General features: G+C 40.1%; 1 protein-coding gene across 7 annotated transcripts in view; it reads left to right on the top strand.

Moving 5' to 3' along the window:
* Window positions 1-24,614, top strand: part of MID1 (midline 1) — a 238,100-nt gene that overhangs the window by 96,795 nt on the left and 116,691 nt on the right. For 2 of the 7 annotated variants that reach the window (XM_088051774.1, XM_088051780.1), the window contains exon 1: window positions 1,019-1,209. The exons of 2 other annotated variants lie outside the window; for them this stretch is intronic. The gene's annotated coding sequence lies outside the window, so the exon portion shown is untranslated. 3 more of the 7 variants (XM_088051775.1, XM_088051776.1, XR_015771939.1) reach the window with 3 other exon arrangements.

Here is a 24,614-nt window from a genome sequence, read left to right on the forward strand (position 1 = left end):
GAAGATTGGCTGGTATCAATTTGCAGGCTTGCACTTCTCTGTTTTTTTCTTTTTTTTTTTTAAACTCAAGAAATTTTGAACTAGATTTTCTTCGAAGTCCCTTCCAACCCAATCAATTCTATAATTCTATGAAAGGTGTAACTCAAACAGCAATGGCACTTCAGATTCGAGATTTTTGATTTTGCCTTTTCTTTGTTTATTTTAATGAAAGCCACCGAGGGGCAGCAGATAGCAGCCGATCTCGTAAAAAAACAAAACAAAACACTTTTTTTTTTTCTTTGAAGTTGCATTTCAAGTCCAGTGTTATCTTGCATGAAAAACCCAGCTTCAGGAAGAGGAAACAACCCTCTATAAAGAAGGGAAAGCAGACAATGAACTGAGGCATGATTAAACGTTTGCCACTGAAACAAATAAAACTTTGCAACAAAACATTTCCAAAGCCTACGGATCCACACATACATTTTTGTTCCTTCCAAGAGACAGGCGCTCGCCCTTAATGTAACTGGTGAACGGTGTTTTACTTCCTGCTTATGTCATTATGTAATTTTCCTTTTAATCTGACATGAGGAAATCGGTGCTTCTGGAGACGGGATGTTGCCGCTTTGCCGGGCGGCTGCCGAGCGTTCCTGCATCGCTCTGATGCTGCAGAAATTTGAACCGGGCATTTGCATACCCTTGCTGAAGTCCTGGGAGTCTGTTAAGCTTCCAGCAGACCCAGAGCAGTTACATGAGAATGGGAATAATCTCTTACACCGCAAATTGACTTCCCTCTTTGTAGCCCTAGACACTGTTTCCAGCTGCTTTCAGTCTTTTAAATCCTTGAAAGCTTTCCTAATCCTCGTGTAGGCAGCAGCCTTTATGTGCTCTGCCGCCCTCCCCTTGCTGCTGATTGGCGAGGCTATTCCACGGCCCGGCTCGGCCAACTGCTCCATCCTGGGCTGTGGTTTGAAATCAGAGCCAGGCAGGACAGCTGCCTCCCCGCTGCCGACTTCCCATAGGCTGCCCAAAGAAGGTTGGGAAACTTGACATTGTCTTAGGGCTCCCCCCAGCAAAGAATAAAAAGGGAGGGGGAAATAATAGACAGGGAAGAGGAGGGAGGGAAACTTGCTTACGGTGGGAAACTTGATGGATTTCTGCCCTGCCGACAGCAGCGCGGAGTGAGCAGCCCTGGCCGGCTGGATGGATGATGGGAATCTCACCATGAGGCAGGTAAGGAGCCACTGCCCGCCGGCTCCCGCTACTACCGCTCCCAAACCCTGCCCATCTCCGCTTTTTCCTCCCCTCCTCTTTATTTTCTTCGTATAATTGTAAGTTTCCGGGTGTGGGGGAAAATAATAAATTCTTTTCCCCCCTCCCTGATTCTCCCGGTAGGCAGGGATGCCATAGAAGCCGTGGTACGGTTTGGATTTGCGGGGAGCATGGATGGAAGCGGTTTGCGAGCTATGTAAATCAATTCCAGTTTGCCATGGTTTAAGCGCATTGTGCAGGCTGTATCGCAGCCCTGTTTGTGACATGCGAAAGGAAAGAACTTGCTGTGTTATAAGCCTAAATATGCCAATAATTCAGCCCAAGGATAATTTATTAAACAGCTCTGCATGAGTTCCTTGCCTGCCAGTGCTTTAATCTTCTGATTGTTTTAAAACGTAGTAGTTTCAAGCTGTCTTGCAGCTTCACAGAAGTACTTTAAGAAAGGTTTTCTAGGGATTTTTTTTAAGATTATTCAAATGAGGGTTGTTTAAAGACTTCTCTTCACTTGAGGAGACAAAATGAGCTTTTATTTTCATTCTCACTGTTAGAAGGCACAGTGACAAAATGGTTTTGATTCTTGTTTTTCATAGTTTTACAGCAACAATGTGCACTTAGAAGAGCCTTGTGGGAGGAAGAACTGCCTGTATCTTAAGACTGAATCAAAGAGCTGTCCCAGTTTAAAAAGCCAGTCCACTTCCTACATTTGCTCATAATATGTTATTTTCTGGGTAGATAATAGGTAAATATGAGGAAATGAGAAGTTTTCTAGGTTTTCTGTGCAGATGTCATTCATTCAGTTCTCAAGGGAACTTTTATAATACGTGTCCAGGAAATGCATGTGTGAGGATTTTGCACCTGTAGTGCAAATGGAACTTTTGTTTTACACTCGCTTTCTGAAACCGTGGTGGGAAATCCCAGCTTCCTTGCCAGTGTTCTCTAAGTTACAGGAGGTTAAGAAAGAGAAAATATAGGTGATAGGAAGAGGAAAGGTATTTCTTGCTACTACTAGCAAAATCACATTTTATAACCCTTTAAAGAGAGGGAAATTCTTGTCCTTGCAAAGCACAATGAAGGGCATTTTATATACTCGGGTTGGTCAGTTGGATGCACGTAGTCATCAGAAATCATTATCACCACAAGAGGGTACTTTGGCACAGGGGGTTACCAACAAGGAGTGCGAAAGAAGCAGAAATGTTACAGAACGGCAATAATAAAGTGTAAAATGCTGTGAAACGTGCACTTTACTCTCCTAAAATATTTTTCCCTAAAGAATAGGCTTCAGGGACGATGAAGATTCGTAAGTGGTGGGTTAAAAGAGCAAGGCAAATAAGCCTAATAGAGAACGGGGGCGGAAGGGAATGCTAAGGCACACACGTACCCTCCAGAAGAGGAGGAGGGATGGGGGAAACATTCCATCCTAAAGAGAGGTGCAGGCACAGGCGGGCTGGTTCTTGCCGGGCCCGTCCCGTCCCGCCCCGAGGTGCGCGCTCCCGCCCCGAGGTGCGCGCTCCCGGGGCAGCGCCCGCCCGAGCCGCGCCTGTTCAAACACCAGGCCCCGAGCGCGGCTCCGCTCTCCAGGGAACAGCTCAGCACCATTTCTCGGGGTTCGCTTGGTTTGTTCTGCACAAATATCTTCAGCTTGGCAGGGAAGGTCTGTGGGCACCGCTAGGGCCCGAGGGACAAAATCCAGGGAGATGGATGTCAAGGTGGTGCTGAGCTACTGTGTGGGTCAGCCCCTGTCAGCAGAATTCCTGCTTTAGTGGGAAATGAAGGTTGTGATGGGCTATGAAGCAAGCTTGTAAAACGTTTAGGAAATCCATTACAGCAGACACTTAGAAGCAGGTAAGTCATGTGCAGCTGGAGCCCTCATTCCTGCTTTTAGTTGGAAATTGTTAAGGGAAAGAGTTATGTGCAGAGGGTGACTTTTCCGTGGCCCTCCTATTCAGAGCAACAGAGAGCTCTGGTTTACCTACTCTTCCACCTTATAATCATCTCTCCCTACCTGTCCTGCTGCTTTCTCCGCCCTTCCCTGGTGCTCCCTTCCTCATTACAGCAGCTGGGAGGAAGTGGATTAACTCCTTCCTCTTCACAAGCTTTGGGAGTGAGTGTTCCCGCTTTGAGAGGCTCTTGGTGCTATGGCTCCATTTGGTGCTGCAGAGCTAACCATCAAGTACGCAGGCATATGGCAATGTACTGCAGGTGTTGGAATGAAACCATGTGCTATGCTGATGACTGATCTGACCCAAGGGCCACCCACAGCTACTGAACAATAGCACACAGAAAGACAGATGTGCTAATTTTCCCAATGGAAGTAGAGGAATTACTGTAGAAATGTAATATGCAACATATTGATAAGATTCAACCTATTTTACTACTGTGCCAGTCCAATAGTCTCCAGCAGGTCGCAGGGGTTGGTGTCAATACTGAGTTGAGATTTGTAAATGAGACAGTATAAAGAAACACTCACTTATAGGTGATCATTGAAAACCTCAGCAGGAGTTGTCTTTTTGCTGTCTAGTAGAATAATCTCAGATATAAGTCCACCAACCAAAATTGGAACATTTCTATCCTATCTGGGAAATTATGCTGATCACAGTGTACCAGTAAATGTTTAAGCATCCACAGGAAATATACCCGTTGGTGTGTGCTGTAGGACTAGTGTTCGGAAGCAGAAGTACAATTTTCAAAGATATGTTATATAGCTGGAAAAAAAAATAAAATGTAACAGACAAAAAAACCCAAAAAACCTTTGCAAGTAACAATTTTATTTTGCTTTGCAGAATTCAGTTTGTTATATATAAAGCAAGGAAATTTGCAAGTGATGGAAACTCCTGAAGAGGTCCTCAGCCCTCATGAAGGTGGAGTTTTTGTGGCTGGACACAGTTATGTTGCTGGATTCCCTGAGTTTGCTGCAGAACTGGAGAGGGCACTGTGGGCTCTATTTTGTTTCCTAAGCCTACTTCACAGAAAATCAAATGTTTGATGAATTTTAATACTTCATTTTCATTCCCTTTCAACCACAACATATCCCTGAAGTGCAGCTCGAAGGAGTGTCATTGACAAAAAATGCAGCTCCTTATTTTGGCCTCTTCCTATTGAAGTACCATTGAAGTTGATTGAGGCAGTCTTGAGCCCTTTGTCACGTAAAGAGGTTCAACTAAACAACTGTTAACTGACAGGCTACCTAAAAATGAAAAACTGTGTACCTAAGCCACATAAAACCATTATAATTACTTATCATGTCTGCAGTCATATGGCTTTTAGTGTGCATATAATCACCAAGTGAATAAAGCTGTATACAATTTCAGAGCAAAATGTATGCAAAATTCAAAATCACCCCCTTTCCTTTCAGCTCTTTAAGTTCTTAGCATGTGTTTCTTATTTCCTATTTTCTTTTGCATACCTTTTAAAATTCTTAATACGTTCCTCTGTAGAAAAGCTGTATTCTTATCCTGAAGTTCTGTAATCCTTTGCTTGGCACTAGGAAATTATCTTACAGAGTTCATCCTGGGATATTTTGTTGTTTGTTTGGCCTGTGAGGGAAGAAAGAGCATCCTGAAGAATGCTGCCTTTTTTTTTTGTGTATGTGTACCATGCAGAATAAAGAAAACAAGTGTACAGAGTCCGCAGGCTGGGAGTGTATCAGTTAATTAGTGGCTGGACATTGCTCGGTAGGAAGCCTGGCGAGGATTTTTTGTGCGTGTGCGTATTTGTGTTGTCTGCTCCCTTTGATCACTTGTGTGGTAAATAGACATGCAGGGTAGCTATAGCAACATGTGCTGTAGGGTGGTGGGAACAGAGGGGATGGGATCCCCTGACAAAGGGTAGTTTGTTAGAGTGGTTGGTTCTGATTAGAAAAAGGTGGCACCAATCAGGTAATTTAAAAACATCAGTTTGGCAAAACGCAAATGAATGTTATCAGTTTCAAAGTAATGCTTGTTTCTGTAGTTCTGCAAGAGTAGATCATGTGGAGGATTGGTGGGGAAGGAGAGGCATAATAAAATGCAGAGCATAACCCATTTACACTTTTGAATGTAAAAATAGTCATGCTGGATGTGCTTTTTCTCATGGTGCTGCACTGCCTATGCAGTTTGCAAAAGAAACGTTTACGGGAGCCAAATTCCCACAGATGATGATACAAATAGTTATGTTTTTAAAATATGGCTTCGGGAGGTACTGATGATAAAGTGATGTTAAGTAAGTACTGTGTCTGATCCATTGCCTTTCCCTGATTTGTAAGAATTCCGTGTACAATTCGCCATCCCAAGATCCCGCTCCTATTTCAGCAGCCTACCTGTAGAGGTCAGGCTTGAAGCTCTCAAAATCTTCCCATGATAGAATTTCAACCTAAAGCTATAAATATACACATCCATAGCCACTTTCCTGATTAACTTTATGTGGAATACTTTTAAAATAATGTTGTTTCTTTCAGAGTCAGGTTATTAAGTAACACCACGTTCTGCATTGATGGAAGCTTGAAATACATCAAAATTCAGCTTCATTTCACATCTCGAACAGAACCCAACCTAAAGCTTTTATTAGCACCTGAATTATTTAGATGTGTATCACTGTCTCCATGATCCCCACTAGGCATCCTACCTTTGATGAGGTCTGTCTCCAGCTCCCTCCCTCCAGCCTGCCCAGCCCTCTGCTGCGCTGGCTGCCGGCTTCCCACTGCTGCCTGGTCTCAGGGCTTCCCCACTGGCAAGGGACAGGGAAGCAGGCAGTGCCACAGAGGGTTTCAACAGCTTCTGAGCACTGCAAAAAGTTGTCAGACCTCAGAGTCCCTCCACAGAGTAGCACGAGAGGTAAGGGGTCTGCTGGAGCCTGGGGTCAGGGAAAATGAAATGCCGGGAACAAGGAGCTCGCAGTGGTAAATGCTGAGGGAATCTGCTGAAGCTCAAAAAATGCTTCAGCGTTTGGAGAAGCAGTTTGATTTGTCTGTGGGTGAGGACTGAGCTGAAAGGAGCAGACCAGTATTCACATACAGCCGTGTTGATTGCCTTTTGGATGTGTGCTGGGGTTAGTTTGAACTGAATTTCAGACTTCGTAGGATATTTCATTCTTTAGCCTGTTTTTGGTTTAAAGTCTTTATTACAGTCGTGCATCTTAGAGCTTGTAATGCTTTAGCAAGCTGTAAGGAATTACTTTATATCCCTGAGATCCCTGGCTTGCAGTGCAGAATCCAGCCTGTCTGAAAGCTGGGGAAAACGCTAAAGGTTAGGAAGCTGATACTGATCTCTCTTCTAAACAGTAAAAATAGTTCTTAATTCTTTAAAGTTCTTTCCCATTTGTTGTTATGTCATGGTTTTTTATCATTAGTATTTATATCTTCCCAGGAGATGTGGGAGGAAAAAAAATTGGCAAGGAGGCAATGTTTGTTTGGCTCAAAAAGTTTTATCAACTTTGTTGATGGAATAAGTGTTGAGATAACTGGGTGCAAGAACAATTTTAAGATACTGAAACAAATAAAAGAAAATCCAGGCTTTTAGTCCTGTGAAAGGAATAAAAGGACAGTAAATGAGGAGATCCATGGGGCTGATAGGATTTTTTTATTGCAGTGTGGTAGTCTTTAAGGAAAATATTTATGGAGGAACATTTTATGGCCCCAGAAAGGAGGTGGTGACACGCTGTGACAGTTGCTCCACATTTTGGGGCAGAAAGGCCAACATATTTCTCATGCTTTTGGTGGCAACGACATCTTCCCGTCACTCTTCACTCAGGCTGCCTTGTGCTGCCCATGCACCTGCGGGGTCCAATGTCTGAGCAGGTGCTCAGGACAAACAGCACTGACTTGTCCCTTTGGGTCTGCAGGTATTTAATTACTGAACAACTGCAGCAGGAGCTTATAGAGACCCCTCCTCCCCTCACACACACACCAGAGTGGTAGGGAGGACTCATTTGTGGTTCTGGCAAGATGTTGCACTTTGTAGACTCAGGTGAAGTGACAGCTTGCTTAGATGGGACCCTCCCTCCCCCCCACACCACCTCTGGGATATGCCTTTATTTTTTAACCTTTATTTGAGGCACTAGCTGAGATTGATGTTTTGCTCAAAAAATTGAGAAAATAAGATATTGAGAAATTAATATTTTATGGCAAAATTGTTCTCCAAAAAGTGCTTTTTTTTTTGTTTTTTTTTGTATAGCTATCCCATATGGAAACATGATCCCTTTTGGGTTTTATTTTGTTTTGGTTTGGGGCTTTGGCTTTTTGTTTGGAGTAGGATTTTTATTTTTTTGGGGGGGGTTGATTTTTGTTGGGTTTTTTTTCTTTTTAATTTGGCTTGTTTTATGTATTAGTTTGGGGATTTTTCTTCCTGAGGGGTAATTGAAGACATGAAAAAAAAAGAAAACAAAAGGAAAAGAGAGACACTACACCTTTTGACACACTTATATTTAGAATTACAGTTGCAAAATCTAGCCACTCCCTCATAAAACAGCTAGCATCCCAGTTTCAAGGAAATCTTCGTCACCAACAAACTTCAAAAGTTTTAGCGGGGGTTTTGTTTTTATCATTGAATTATACTGGTTTTCCTTCCTCAATATTATGCCCTTATTGCAAAATCTGTATGTATTTTACATGGAAGGTGTACACTCTATTGACAACTTCTCCTTTGTGGACCACCAAAGTCTGCCTCTGCCTCCTGCCTCTGCTTTTTTCCTCCTTTGTATGCAGCTCCAGCTGCCTGGGCAGTGAGGTCTCAAGCCCTCAGCCTGGTCTCTGGCCCCACCTCAGCTCTGCATGCAGGGATACAGACTGATCTCTCTCCTACTACTTTTTTCTGTTTTTGTTGGAATCACAAGAGGCTGTAGGCAGAAGTCTAAGCAACTGTGTAAATTATCTCACTGAAAAACGCTCGTTGTAAATCTGATGTGCAGAGGAACAACAAGAACAGGGGAAGGGAAGGCTGCCCTGAGCAAGGAAAAAGACTGCTCCTTTCAGGGGAGTTCATGTGGATAAAGCTCTTGGGCAGGGACGCATTGTCAAGCACAAACCAGGTTTGTCCACGTGATTCTCGAGAGATGGTGTGCTCTTTACTTATTCCTTGTATCAAATGCCATCGATACTAGCATGCATTTCCTCACTGAGAGATGGCAGCTATGTGGACCTTGTTTTGAACAACTTAGGAAGCCTAGGTCATACATGTCAAAATTTGCCCTATCCCACCAGCACCTGTTGAAACAGGTAAATGGTTAATGATTTAATTTCTAACTGGAAAACCTCAGAATTATAATTTAGGGAGTGACTTCAAACTGGGATTTAAGCAGTTCAAAAGTGCACTGTATTGTTTTGGTCTAATTAACACAACACAGTGATAAGACATTAAAGCAGACTGACAACACTATACATTGATAACAGGGGACATTAATGCCTGAAGACACAGTCTACATTGTAAAAATCTGAAAAAAAAGGGCTTATTATGTTAGATAGGTCAACGTGATTTGACCTAGTTTTGCTTTGCTGCTTGGAAATTATGTCAGTATTTGTTATGTCATCTCCTTGGATGAGCAATTTAACATCCTTTTTGTATTGCAGCGTTGTCCTAATATTTTATATATTTGCTTGCTCTCTAAAAGGATCCTTTAGGCTAGTTATAGAGATCTGGGCAAAAACTGATACAAAACAAAAACCTCCTAAAACCAGCTTCCCTTTCATATATGTCCTCTCTGCAACAAAAAGGAGTAAATTTAGTCACAGCAAAAATATAGGTACAAATTCTGAAAAGCATCTTGTTCCCTTTGTATTTAAAACTCAAGAAAGTTCATGAATTTAAAATGTGCTAACTCATATAGCTATATACCTATAGCTATATACATATAGCTAAACACCTTTTCCAGAGAGGTTTTTAATTGCTAAAACCCAGCATTTTTAACTTCACCTAGATGCTTATGTAAAATAGAGTGGCTTAAAGGAACCACACCATATACTTCTCTGAAAGGTAAGGCTTCATGCGAAGTCATCAGTATGAGGGAAAAATGGGGTGGTTTTTTTAGTCTTCATCAAAATCACAAGCCCTTTCCTTCATATTTATGTTTATGTTGGTTTTCCTCTGCTGCCATCTGGACTTGTAAGGTATTTTCCAGGGCTCAAATCGTGGTTCATCAATTGTTGCTGAATAACCAGGGGAATTAGATGTTATTGCTCTTTGCTCTAATGGAAAAAAAATTCTGTTACAGTATTTTGGTAAGTGTTAGCAAAGGAAAGCTCTGTCTCTTCCTTAGCTTTACCTATCTTCTCATAGCTATGCCTTACTGTGTTTGAGAAATGTCGGGTATGGCAAAGTTGCACCTTTTGCTTCTTAACATTTCTTGGTCCAAAATGGGCAGCTCTGAAGCCTGATTTTGCTTCTGCTGAAGTCAGTGTTATTGGGGAGGTCAGGTGGACCCCCTGTTCAAAATATCCTTTTGTTGTAGTCATTCAAATACATTTTTAGTGACAAATGCTGAACAAATTAGGTGGTAGTGTGAGAGCAAAATCAGGTTTGCTTTAACATTTTTTTAATTGCAATTTTTATTTTAATTCCTATTTTCTTGAATAGTAAGAAATTTATTCTTGAGTTTAAGCATGAGCTTGTTCCTTGCAGTGTCAAAATATTTTAATGAGCTAAGTAAGATCTGTACAAGTTCTTCACCATTTCTGCACAAATACACCTAATCTTCAAAAGGTCCTGCTTACTCAGAATTTTCAGCTCAAGTAAAATTAAAAATTGTAATAGCTATCTGAATTCTCTGAGCATACTTCAGATGCAAATGCTCTTACATCCCTTGTTAACCAGCCTAATTGGAACAAAAGCTCAATATGAATGTGTGTTCAGAGGTGCCTCTTCTTTGCTATAACATTTGCTCTTGATCCCTAATTAAGCCTTGTTACTGAAGGTTAAAAAATCCTCCCACAATTTAACTTTCCTTGAATGTCTTGACTGCAAAAGAAACTGTCAGGGGAAAAGTCTCCGATTGCCTCCCATGTGCCTCCTCCTTTTAAACAGAACCAAAGTGTAAACTGCTTATGAAGGATTAGCAATGACTGGAAATAAATATCACATATTCCCAGAGTAGTAAAAGCCTCATGCATGAGGAAGATGATGATTGTGGGCTGACATGACAATTCACATAGCTAGAAAGACTGTGCAGGGATCCATGAAAAGTTCTCACTGTACTCTGGAGATCATCTGGCCCAACTTTCTCTTCAGCACAGGTTGCCACAGCAATTTCCTCAAACAATATTGAGAATTTCCAGGGCATGAGTGTCCACTGCATTCCTGTGCAGCCTCTTCCAATCCTCTTTCTTTTTTTTTCCCTTCAATCCAGACAGAATTTTTTTTGCAGAGCTTCATGCCCATTGTCTCTTGTTCTGCCAGCAGGCATCCTTGTCTATAGAGTAGTGCTGTTTCCTCTATAACTAATTTTGTAGCTGGTCAAGGAGTGTGATTAGATGTCCTTTGAACCTTCTGCTCTCCAGTCAGAGTTTCCTTCAATCTTTCCTCATATGTCAACAGCGACGGCACCCTGATAATCCCAGTGGCCTCTGCTGGGCCCTTCTCAAGTTCTCCAGCTGAGGGACCACAAGTGGTCACGGTATTCCAGGTGTGGCCTTGTAAGCAGAGTGAAAAAGCCGTATTTTTTGGGCTGCTCTTCCTGGTGCAGCCCAGGAGGCTGCTGGCCACCTGCCCTGTCAGGACATACTGCTGGCTCCCAGTCAGCTCACTGCCCCCAGCTCCCTTTCAGCACAGCTGCTGCTCCAGCCCATCCATCCCAGCTTGTGCTGCTGCCTGGGATTACTTCTTTCCAAGTACAGAACATTATATTTATCTTTGTTTAAACTCACATTATGGCTTAGTTGATAAAGTCACTTTACAGCCTCCAAAAGGGACTTTGTGGCCAGCATAACAAAACAAAAACAAACCCCCAAATTTTCCCTGTTTAAGTTCATCTTATTGCATGATTGCTGACAATGGGCTTTAGTTATTTCTTAAGCATCATCTGTCTTTCTGGACCAGAAATCCTGGGGTATTAGATCATGGATTTGGTCTAATTTGTCTATTTCCATGATGTTTTCTATTGTTTCCATGAATTTATACCTCTAGATACTGTAGAAGAGTTAGCTTTAGGAAGACAGATTGTGTCATTTTGGTCTTGAAAATCTGGAAACTGTTACTGGAGAAAACAGGTTTATGGAGAAATACACTTTATTTCCCCATTTGTCTTGAGCTGCTGATGTATGTATGCACCAAAAGAGACTGATAACCAATGGTGCTGATTTTTTGCCTAAAGTTCCCTTGAGTTTCCAGACTAATCCCACAACACTTTCTTAGTCCAGTGACTTTGTTTTTTTCCTTTAAGCTGTTTGTATTGTCTTGCTGCACCCCTCCTTGACAGTGCTCTAGATTTTCTTTTACTGCCTCCTCACTTCTGTTCTCAGTTTGGCTTCCTGCTCCTACCCCAGATACATGAACAAAACCATACCTCTTAAAACTGTAAGGTAAATGCAGGGGAAAGAGAGGGGAAATGCTGTCTCAATCCCTATCTTTTTTCAAATATACATTTAGCCTCACTGGGGAAGCCCTATCAGTGTAAAGCTGGAAGCTTGATCATGACAAAGAAGAAGAAAGCTGATTTTTCTTCTCTCTTCCTGTCCTTCTAACGCTGAACTGGATCTGCAAATTTTTCTTGAAAAATCCTGAGATAGAAAACCTATTTTAGCCTTTCTGAACATCTTTTGGCAGATATTTGTGCCATTGGTTGGTGCTGTGCTAAGGAACATCCAAGCGTGTTTGCTTTTTTGAGGTACTTGGGGTAAAGGAAGGCAAAGAGAAAATAGAGAAAGGGAGAAGGTCTGGCTGCTTGTGTTATTCCTACATAATATTATTGCAGGGGAAGCAGGTCTACTTTTCTCAAGAGCAGCACATTTTAAAGTATCAGGATGCATTCCTGAGACTAGACTAGGTAACTTAGAAAACAAAGTACATGAGAGAGGGACAGAGAGAGGAACAGAGGGAAAACAACTGTGTGGGAGAGGAGAGCAGGAAGAACCTTGCACAGAAGGAAAAGATTAACCATCTCTCTTCTTCAAACTGCATTAGAAAAGTAGACGAAGCAATCCTTATCCAGGAATTGAGAATGAAGCTTGTTTGAAAATCTTGAGGAAGAAAATAAGATTTTTCAGTGCTACAAAGTCAGAACTTGACTTGGTAAGCACAAATGAAAGAGAGAGAAATCATACAGAAACTTCAAGAACTTGGGGTCAAAGAGAGGAAGGTAGAAGACAGAAAGGTAAAGAGGATAAAGGCGACCTCTGAAGGCTTACAAAGGGGGTTGAACACTTAAAACCTCCATTGAAACCACCTGGCCTTTCTCTTCTTGAAAGAACCATTCCCAATGGTACTTGTTCTTCATATTTGCATTGCAGTGTAAAAGTGTAATGGGATGATTAATGGAGTTTTGTTTTACATATCCTGTGGAAAACTATTTTCCTAGTGTTTTTCTTTGCAGTGTCTTTTAAAACTCATGAGAGTATTCTGGGTGTTGGGTATTTTAATGTCTGTAAAAAGCAGCTAAAATACAAGGCTTGGTTTTCTGATCAAACATCAAGGCTTCTGACTTTTTCAGTCTTGAGGTCATGATATCTTGTGTGCAAATAAATGGCCTCTACCAGATGGTGAAACTTTGCCCATGAGGGCAAATGCAATCCTTTAAAAAGTCAAATATACCAATAACTTTAGGCATCTTCATTTCTGAAATTTGTTAGCTGGACTTCTGGGGCGGCATCAATGTAGAAGATTCTGAGAATAATTTTTTTGCCATAAGATGCTGTTAAAAAAGCGCTTTATTGCAATTAAAAGAACATAAATCCTGATGAGCTTGTAGATCTTCCACTGTGTGAATAAAGACTCACCCTGCAGAAGTGACAATACCGAAACTTTCCCCCCCACAATTTCATGATTGCAGTTCCATGGGAAAAGCTAGTTTTTGTGATAAAGACATTTGATGTTATCTTAGTAAAAGGTACTATGAAAGGTATGTAACTGAAATGGTGTCTTGATAGGGAAAGATGTACAATGCTGTACTTCAGGCCAGGCATAAGGCCAGTCATTATAGCTGAAAGGTCAATTACAATTAATTTTCCTTGCTTTGGACTGTTTCATTTGAAAGTTCTGTGCAAAGACATCCATAGGAGATTTAAAAGATATGTTAATGTGCTATGCTCTGCAGATCTACACTAAGCAGTATTGGGATGGCATATGCACTGCAGGAAATGGAACAAGCTTGGGGATTTGTTCATATTTACAATAGACATTTATTTACTTAACGTGTTCTTTCTTGTGTAGGGTGAAAAGGTCACATATGTCTTCAGGTGATAATGGACAAATTATCTAATTAACAGGGGTGATTTTACTCAAAATCAGAAGGTCAAGAATCTTTTCCCAGTGTGTGGGAAAGAACGATATTCAGAGTGATTAACACCCAGAGGAAATTTCTGAGTTTATTTTGGCTGGTCTATAGTTGATAATTCCCTTGGCTAAAGGAATGCCCGGCTCCATGTCAGTCACCATTTCCAGAGCTTAACTTTAAATAGCAGTTATTGCTCACACATGTTGGACGTGTCAACTCTTGTTTCAGAAACAGGATGCAAATTGGCACATGGGTAAACTATAATATTTGGGGGTTTTGTTTCTACTTTATTGTAGTTGAAAGACTCCAGTTTTTAAAAAAAGGAAATATAGGCATGTTCTTAGTATGGGCACAAGGAACATCCAATCTCCAAATCTTAATGATACAAGTAATGAAATGAGTCATAGTATCTCAGAAAATATTTGAGGGAGATGGTATAAAAGATCAAAAGCCATAAAAGCCTCCAGAATAGCTCAGAATGACAGAGATAAATTGCTAATGTTCTTGTACTAGCAGAAAATTATTTGGGGGAAATTGCAAATGATAATAGGAAGTAGACAATGCTCATACTAGGAAAGGCTGCTCCATAAAACAATCTAAATCCCCAAATCTGACCTGGGAAATTTCTGTCCAGACTCTAGATGTATTATCAGCTTCACTCTGAGCATGTAAAATGCATTGACCATGTTTTCCAAAGATTCAAAGCATTTTATTTCAGTGGATGAAATAATTCACAGATGTTATACCATGCCAAAACTTGGCTGTGGTTTAAAGCATCATTTCAAAGGTTTGGTACAAGGTTGTGTTTTTAATATTTTGCAGATTTATCTTTATCTTTTAAATGCAAATGTGCTGGGGCAGGAATCCTGGACTTGGGTCAGTCTGTGATCTGTTACATTTCCATATGTCCACACTGCAACTGAGGAGTTTATTATTTAGCTTGTTTGAGTGGTGACCTCCAGTTCTCCCAGTCTAAAAACACAGGCAGTTCTACTTTCATGTCAGCCACTATATGTCCTTTGTTCACCTCGGGGGAAAGACACAGTCTAAATTAATTTATGCTGCTAGTTTTCTGGTATCTGTTTATACTTCCCTCCAGAGTGCCCAGAAGTTCAGCAAAGACTTTTCAGCTGCAGTTAAGAGGAAAGCATCAGGGAGCAGCTCAGATACAGAAACCACAACAATTGCCCCAACAAAACTTAGGAACACAGAAACTTCAGTCTGAAAACTGATGTGAAAATTTAAATACATGAGTTGAACATGAGTTTATCTACCTTACTTAACCGGATTTAAGATGTCTGGGTTTAAATCTGTGGCTTATTACTTTTATCAAAAAAGGAGGAGATATATAAGAGGGGACCTGCAAAATCCTGTCTTGAACAAAAATGCCTTGCATAACTAATCTTTATAATCTGTCCAATCTATCTTCAAATGATGGATGGATTGACATAAAGAGCTGAAGCCTCCTTGTGCTATGTCAGATATTCACTTAATTAAGGAAGAAAAGTGGTGGGAAGCCTTTAAATAGACTGTGATAAAAGGTATTTTGTAACATAGGTTTGATCTAGGCAGAACAATACAGAAAAATGAAAATAGTATTGAGCATTTGCAGTTCTCTGACAAATCAGAGTAAGTAAAGGGTTACTGTATTAGTGTCAACAAGGTAAATACAGCATGAAGAAACAGGGTATTGGGAAAAGGCATCTTCAGTAGGTACTTTAAAGAAAATAAGAAAACCTCATACCAGCCTTAAGTCCAAATCTTAGTTTTCTGTGTTCTCCCCTCATCCTTATTTAAAAATATTAAAATGGAAGTGTTTAGGTTTTTTAAGGAATGGTATTTACAAAATGAAACAGCAAAATCTGCTATAAAAGGCATACCTTTTAAAACCAACTTCAACAGAAAATCCAAATGTGATATTCCATAGATTTAAAATAAGCTGTTCATAGACATTTGTGTATAATTAAACATTGTCAAGAAATTCAGTGACCCATTTAATATACATGAGGGAAGGGATACCATCCAGAGGGAGCTTGGCAGGCTTGAGGAGTAGACCAGTGTGAACTTAATCAAGTCAGGGCAATACCCAGTATCAATACAAACTGAGGGATGAATGGATTGAGAGCAAGGCTGAAGAAAAGTACCTTGGGATACTGGTGGATGAGGAGCTGTACATGAACCAACAATATGTCTTTGCAGCCCAGTGTGCCAACTGCTTCCTGCATTAAAAGCAGGTCCATGGAGGTGATTTTTCCCCTCAGCTCTGGTGAGACCCTACCTGGAGCACTGCATCCAGCTCTGGAGTTCTCAAAACAAGAAAAACCTGGAGGTCTGGAGGAGGGTCACAAAAATGATCAGAGGACTGGAGCACCTCTGCTGTGAGGACAGGCTGAGAGAACTGAGATTGTTCAGCCTGGGAAAAAAAGGCTCAGAGAAGACTTTATATAATTATATAAATTTATATATAATTATATAACTTATATAATTTCAATAATTAAAGGGGGCCCACAAGACACCTGAAGAGTGTGTGGTGATAGGACAAGGGGCAGCAGTTGTAAGAGGGTGCGTTTAAATTGGCTGTAAGGAAGAAATTTTTTATGATAAGGGTGGTGAGATACTCAAACAGGCTGTCCAGTGAAGTTCTGAGTGTTCCATCATTGGAAGGGCTCAAGGTCAGGCTGGAGGGGGCTTTGAGCAATGTCATCTAATTGATGTTGGTGCCCATAGCAGGGGTGTTAGAGCATACCATCTTTGGGTTGGGTTGAAAAGACTTTTATTCTGTGATTCCATTGTTTTTTTCTTTTTTGTTTTTTAGGTCATGTTTTAAGCAATATTATGATATTCCCTTTTTAAACAAGGCATTCTAAACTTGATTAAACCATGCATTCCAAGAAGTGTACTGATTTAATTGGAAATTCTCTGGATATATTGTACCTTTGTGATGGGAGTCTGTGATGGGATATCCATGTCTTAGCCCACTTGCTACTAGCTTCTTTTGTAGTCCATGGATGTAAGTACTTCAGGAATAAGATTTTTCTTTGCACTAAAACCATACAAAGTTACATAAGATAGTTCTGTGAGATAAAGTAAGTAGTAAGATAAAATGATTCCTCAAAATGCCTGTTGAGTAGGAAAGGATCCCAGTATTACAAGTATCTTGTCATCTGTAAACTTCTATATTTTGGATGCCTCTACTTCAACAGAACAGAAATTTAATATTATTTAGAGGAGGCTTTGTTTACCCTGACTTTTGTTATAGTCCATTCAAAGATGGCTGTGTAAGACATGCAGCAAAATCTTGCATTATGTTGTTTTTCTGATCTAAAGTCAGGTGAGATGAATTTCAGCCTTTATAGCGAGTGTGACCAGCTAAGGTTAGCAGACTGGTACTGCAGTCTTCTGGCAGCCAGGGATGATTTCTTCACCAGAATTCACACTACAGCTTATTTTAAGTGCTCAATGGTATTTTGAGTGAGCTGAGTGAGGGCACAAACTGACAATTTAATTTCAAAAATATTGACTTCAGAAGCATTTCTTACATCCAGAATGTAATTATGGCTGAGATCAGTATTACACCCTGGAAGAATCCTAATGGGAGGCTTACCTGTAGAAGGAAATGCTGCCTACATACCACACATTTTATCTTTGTAAACCAGGATTGCAGTCATTAATATTTCCTGTCTCTTCCCACTCATTCCCCTTATTTCATGTTTTCCTGTATATTCTGTTTCTGAAACTCCACATTTCCCGCTTTCCAGTCTTGCCCACATTAAAATTTTTGGTCAAATTTTCCTGAAGGTGAGAAGCTTTTGGCATATTCAGTGCCTGTATCCACATTAACAAGTCATGCTGGACCAATTAACAGCAGATCAGGAGACTGAAATGATTGATGCAGAGAACCCAATACCCAGATTGTACACATTTTTTACCCATACTGTACTCCTTGTAGTCAAGGCCCAAAGACTTCATTAGCAGCAGAAGGTCATTATTAAGTGCTCATCTAGAGCTCATCATCTGTGCTATTACGTCTGAGAGCATGAGACTTCATGCAATTCAGCATTAGTCAGAGATGTGACTCCAGCCTGATTAATGGAGAGGATTGGGAGGCTGCTTAAAAATGTTCCCATGACCTGAACTAAAGCACTACTGGGAAGACATACAGCAAGCACAGCTTCTGCTTTGCAAGGGCACAGATATCCTTGAATTAGCATTTGTGCTGCTCATTTCCCTAATGCGGCTCCAAGCCAGGCTCATCCTGAGTGATGGTGCTAACAATGCAGATCCAGCTAATGAGCCAGCCACGCTCGGGGGCTCGGAGGGCACAGTGCTGTGACCGTCCCTCAGGTGAGGAGGTTAAGTTATACACGAGTGAACTTGGGTATTCCTAGCACCGTAAAAATTATGAAGGACAGGCTTAGTAGGAGGAAGATGGGTTTGGGTCAGACTGGGAGAGAGGAGTACTCCTGCTAAACAGTGTTAGAGTGCTAATCCTTGTAACTTCCTCTCCGGGCTTTGTTGTCAGACCCCTATTGGGGCCTGATTATTCAGACTTGGCTCTGTCTTCCCAGGCACCCGTTCTGAGCAGAGCTGTCTCTTTCCATACTTAACAGGGAGCTGAACTGCAAAAGGCAGCTAGTGTTTCTTCAAGGTGGGAAACAGGTTTTCACTGTTAAAACTTTGTAACTCAAAGTTGCAGAATATCTGCTGACCAAGCATATGAAATGTGTTTAGGATGTTATGCTGCTCAGAAGTATGAGAGTATTGTATCTGCACTGCATTATTTCTTATCTCAGCTAACCATGGAAAGATCTCTTCTATAGAAAAGCTCGGGAGTACATAAAGGCACTGTTGTTTCTTGGAGTCAGTGAAGCTATGAAACGCATGAACTTTACCCCTTGTCTCTACAAAAGGTTTGCCAGTTCTATGAATTTTAAATCCATGGGAAATTTTTGTTGCCCTCAGCTGCTGGGTTTCAATGGCTAAAACTCTTTTTGAAGTTATGCTTGAATGCTGCTTTCTTTATAGCCTCCAAAACGACACCTTATGCTTTTCCTGCATTCATAACACTGAGAAAAAGATGAAAAGTGTTCCCTGTTCAACCAACCATCATATATCATCTGATCCGTTTGGCTGCTTAAATGTAGTGATTAAATGCCCATAATTCCAAGAAATACTAAAATGAGTTTAGCAGTTTGATGTTTTAAAGTCTGGGAATAAAAAGGCAGATGTTATGATCCATGAAGGAATAGTACATACGAACTGGGGGAAGGGCACAAGTAAACTAGAACTGTTTCCTGTGTAATGAGCCATGCATGGCAAAAACTCTAAGGAATGGCCAGCAGCAAAGAGCTACCTACAGCAATGTAATCATTTTATGTTCCATTAAGGCCTTGTTACTTTAGAATTTATACAAATTTATGCTTCAGGAAAATATGAAGCCTATTGTATGACTCTGGTAAGGAAGAAAATCCAACTTCAAAGAACTGTCATTTAGAAGAACTGCATCCATCCAATTCTGATTTTTAACTGAGTATTTTGGAGATGAATGGGAGAGAACTTTGATTCAGGAAGGAGATGACATACTGAGCGCTAGAAATGTCATGGTACACATGGGAATTTGCAAATGGCAGCTTTTGGCTATGTGAATGTAGCTTCATTTTTGCTTACTCAAGATGATAGAACAGCCTATATTTTTAAGGTCTGTAGAAACCTATTAAATGGATTTTTTTTTTTAAAGACTACTGAGAACTTCCCAAAAAAATTGGACACAAACTGGTTATATGAAAAGCATATATTGCCAAATGCCTTTTTTGAAAATAAAACCTATAAGAAAGGGAAAAAAATAATTTGCCTTCAATTTTCCCATCTGTTTTATAAACCAATATCACAAACAAAACCATACATCCTGTCTACTGAGTCAGAAAAAATCCTAAGGATCCCAGTTTGAAAGCTCAGATAGGTCTCTGCCATCTATATTTTGTTCTCTAAGGAAAACTGTGACTTTTATCAGAAAATTTATCTACCTCTTTCCCCTTGGAAATCCAACTTTATTATTCATTTAACTGCCAGACACGGTCCTGACTTAGAATACATCGGGTAAAACCCACCAATAAGCCTTATGTCCAGGTTTGTGTCCAGCTTGACAGATACAGAAATATCTTCAAAGAAGGTGGTGAGAGAACAGTGCTGTCAGACACCAGATTGGAAAAAGTGTAATTTTGTTGATTATTGGAGCCATTCTCCCTAGCAGCATTCTGCTGACCTACTCACTAACCAGTTGTCCTGGAAGAGTCAGCCTGTTCCAGGTGCTGTACCATCACAGAACTCCTTTACACTCCCCAAGCATCTGAGAAAGGCAGACAAGAAACTCAAGGGAGGCTTGATAATACTGACCATAAAAAGACACCCTTTTCCCCTATATATTAACTACATATTTTTAAAATTTAATTTTTCTGATATAAACAAATACTTGTTTCTGAAATACTTGAAAGCAGGGCCTCATTCTTTAATCTATGAAGAAGTAGAATAAAAATATATATGAGAGAATGCTTTAAAAGATTGCATGTTCAAAATGTTTCGTCCTAAGAACAAGTTACCATTTAGTGTACTGGGGATCTGTACCAAACAGGAAACTGATCCTGAGAACTAACTTCATCTGCTTCAATAGAGTGATATTTATCTTCAAACTAGACAGAAGAAATCTTTTCAAGCCCTTGTGTATGGGTCTGACTCAAAGGAAATAAAGATATTTATCAGAGAATCTCAATGGTATTATGCTTTAAATTGTTTATATTCTCCTCTCTCTCCTTTATATTATTTTAGACTTTATTTTGCTCAGCATCTGAAATAGGATATCCATATTCCTGATGCAACATGAACATATGTGACATGGAGTTTTTCTTGTCTGACTTTTTAGGGGAGGGGTGCTACACAAATGTATCTGAAAAATTTACATCACTCACTGAGTGCTCAAGTTTCATATGTCTGATTTGCACTGTTCAGATCATTAGTGGTGGCATAGACATAAATAATTCTGTTCATAATGCTGTCAGACACTTTTCCCTGTTACTTGTACGTAATAACTGAATAATATAATTTACTTTATTGACTTAGGTAAGTGAAAATCATTCTGGGTGTTGTGGACAGTCACTTATTTTAAAATTTTTCACTGTAGTTCTCATTTCAATGCTCTCTCACACAGCAAGTGTTTGGGGGTTTTGTTACTTTTTCCTTGTATGCACAGAATTTGGATTTTTCACGCAAGTGAAAGAGAAAACATCTAAAGATAGGCTGATAGTACAATTGATTATTATACCAGTTATTTATGTGGTTTGTAATTATAAACCTTTTTTATCACATTTTGATTATGTACAAATGACCCAGGCCACCTTCCATCTAGAAATTGTTGTGAAGCCCAGTTTGACTTCATAATAAAACACTCAGGAAGACAAGGACTGTGTTTTCAGAATCAAGTTTTTGTGCTTTCATTTCCAGGAAATGCTAATTCTCACTACTTTATCACCCAAGTACAAATGTAATGCAAAGCCATAGATCTGAAAAATACATGGTGTTTTTTTGAGTATTAGCCCTTTGATATTTCAAAATACTATCAATAATATAAGTGCTGAAAGGAATAGACTTTCTTTGCTAAAGATATTCTGTTCTCTGGGTGCGTGATAAAATTCCAGCATGAATGCACAGCAAAATGAAGTATTAACTTTCTTTGCTTCCTAAGCAGTTCAAAATGTTTTGCTCCTGTGGGATTTAATGTAAGTGATGCTGGATATTTAGTCTACAGCATTCTATTCACCTTTGAAAAGCCTAGGTTGTAATCTGATTTAGATGACAATTGAAATACCTCAGTGGTCTCAGTTTAGTTCCTTTTTTATTAAATCACCATCAGACACTTAACACAGTGCTGATCTTGGCAATAAGACTCATTTTGAGGCATGCTGGCACTACTGGAGTAAAAGAGGCATGGAGTATAAACTTGGCTTTAAAAAAAAAATGAAATGCAGAAAATTCCTTCCTTTTTAAAAGCACAAACATTTATGGAAATTTTGCAAAGATGAACCCTACCTACTGCATGGGATGCTTTTATTCTCAAAGATGATAGACTGCATTACAAATGGCAAAGATATTGATACTGTTGGAAAAAAATTCCTCAGTAGGAGGAACTGCGTTATGGTAACAGTGATTTGCACTGGCTTATTAAAGATACCAGAGCAGCAGTATCTGGCCAGATGGTGTATTTTTAGGTGTGGCCATCAAGTCAGAAACTATGCTAAATTAAGAAGATGCTTTGATCAATATCTTCAATCATCTCTTTACATCTGAACCCTTCCAAAGTTGTAATGGATTTAACAGGGTAATATGAAGATCTACAACAATAAAATACATAATTACCATTGGTTCATCTAGGAATAAGCAAAAATATAATAAAGGCAACAGTAAAGGCTTTCTTTGTTAAAAGGAAGTTTCTCATTCTGCATTATTGCATTCTGAGCAGAAGGGTCAGTTGTACTTTTTTAAAAACGACATGCCAGTTAATTCCATTTCTGTAATCATCTGCAGATCAAAAACTATGCATTGCACCCATCAGTAAAGGTTTTTACAAGATCCAGGCTAGACATAGCAGAAGAAAAAGGTTTAGAATCTAGCACTTCAGGGGGCTAATGTGTTTGAAAGCTACTACTCAAATGGACCATAGTTTAGTCCCTGTGCTGCCCATCAAGATAGTAATTAAAAATCACCCATTCAGGCAATTGCTTCTGGGTGTTGATGCACCATGTTGTGGGTGTGGAGAAGAGGAGGGTTTGTGAATGTATGTCTGATGTGTTGAATTTCAAAAAGAAGGAGGGGAAAAGAAGGAAAAACTCAACTTGCCCCAGGAGAGAGGAAAAAGAAAGAATAAAGCTTCCTTCAGTAAATTCAGCCAGTTTTACAATCGTAATTTCTGAGTTCCTCACAAGAGACCTTCCCCCTATTTTCTCCAAAGAGAAAACAAGATTGTGAAATCAAAAGTCAGCCCTGGGGGAGGTGGGGGAGGAGAAGGGGAAGGAAGCTTGTAAATGAGACAGGATTTATCCTGAAAAAATAACCTTAGCAGTGATATCAGGGCTCCTGGTGAACCACTTGGTGGACTTATTAATCTGTCTCCGTAGATGCTGAGTGTTGTTTTTAGAGCAGGTTCTTTATGTCAAAGGAGATTAGCATTGGTGACAGAATAACATATTCTTGAATGTGGAGAAAAAAGTACTTTTCTTCATCTCCCCTGCTGGTAATTCTGATATATATTGCTATATTATTTCCTTGTCTATTTTGTAGATTTGTTTGTATACAATTACTCCTAAATTACTTTTAAAAATCAATGTGGAGAAAAAACACTTGTTCTCTTGTTACCTTAAAAAAAGAATTACTGAGGATAGCATTAAATCTTCTTTCAACATTAAACATTTAAGTAAGCGGTGGCTGTGCTGCTGCCTTTTGAATCCATGCATGGCTGCTAAAATATTTCATCTCTCAGGGTTTCTTACACATTTCACCCATGTTAATGTGAGGAAAATGTTTTGCTTTCTCATCTTTTACATTGAGTATCTCATTGAATGCCTACTACACTCAGCTCCCTGAACAAAGAGGAGGGTAATGCCAGTGTGACCTTGGTGCCAGTGAAACACCAAGTGGAGCAGATCATCTTGAGTGTCATCATGTGGCACGTACAGGACAACTGGAGGATCTGACCCAGCCGGTGTGGGTTCAGGAAAGGCAGGTCCTGTTGACCAACCCAATCTCCTTCTATGACAAGGTGGTCTGCCTTGTGAATGAGGGAAAGGCTGTGGATGTTGTTTACCAAGACTTCAGTAAAGCTTTGACACAGTATCCTCATGAAGGACCTGGCTGCCCATGGTGTTGATCTGCTAGAGGGTGGTAAAGTTCTAGAGAGAGATCTGGACAGGCTGGATTGGTGGGCTGAGGCCAGTGGAATGAGGTTCAAGAAGACAAAGTGCTGGGTCCTGCACTTCAACCACAACAGTCTTCAGCCACGCTAGGGGAAGTCTAGGTTGGACATTAGGAAGAAAGTTTTCACAGGAAGGGTAATTGGGCATTGGAACAGGCTGCCCAGGGAGGGGTGGAGTCACCCTCCCCAGAGGTGTTTAAGGAAAGACTCATTGCCTGGGTCTAGTGGACAAGGTGGTGTTTGGTCATAGGTTGGACTCAATGATCTCAGAGGTCTTTCCCAACCTAATTTATTCTATGATTCTGTATCCTGTGTAACTAGGAAAGTTGCTTTTTACAGAGTCTGTCTCAGAATAATATTTCTGAATCTGGCCTTCCCCCTGATTTAGGAATCATATTGTTGCATTGAATTATAGACACCCCAATATGAGTTGGAAGCTTGACAGGCTCTGCTGCTACCACCTTATTTTCCATATCTTATGTCCTTTTGTACAGGAGCTCTGCCACACTTGTTAGGGATTTATACTCATCTTTATTTTCTAGATGTGTACATAGCTTATGAAAGGAAGTAACTCCAGAAAATGCTATAAATAAGGTGTACATATGTTACCCTTTCATGTATACAATGTTGCTGATTTGAGTTGAAAGACAAGCAAAAAAAATAGTGATTTCTGTGAGGATTTTTTTAAGGGTTGGTTCTTGCTAGCTGGAAATGAGAGTAGCTTTAACTGGTATTTTAGATGCTGTTTAAAACTGGGTAAAGAAAGATAATGAAAACAGGCTTAATTTCTTGCCCTGGCTTGTGGGGTATTTTTATGTCATTAAGATGGAATTTCCCATCACCACTGCACTGGAAGTCTTCCAAGTGCATTTGAAAGATTAGCAGAAAGCAGAGATGTATGTTGAAACAAGCTCTGTCCATTTCTGCTTGGCTTCAGCAGGTCTGTCCTTTGTGAAAATCTTGAAGAAATGCTGGATTATCCTTCCCTGATGGTAATCCAGGAACCCTGAGCAGGGTT

Source organism: Pseudopodoces humilis, chromosome 2 (assembly GCF_049639895.1).
Source record: "Pseudopodoces humilis isolate 2021_Gansu_Grassland_sample_001 chromosome 2, ASM4963989v1, whole genome shotgun sequence".
NCBI lineage: Eukaryota > Metazoa > Chordata > Aves > Passeriformes > Paridae > Pseudopodoces > Pseudopodoces humilis.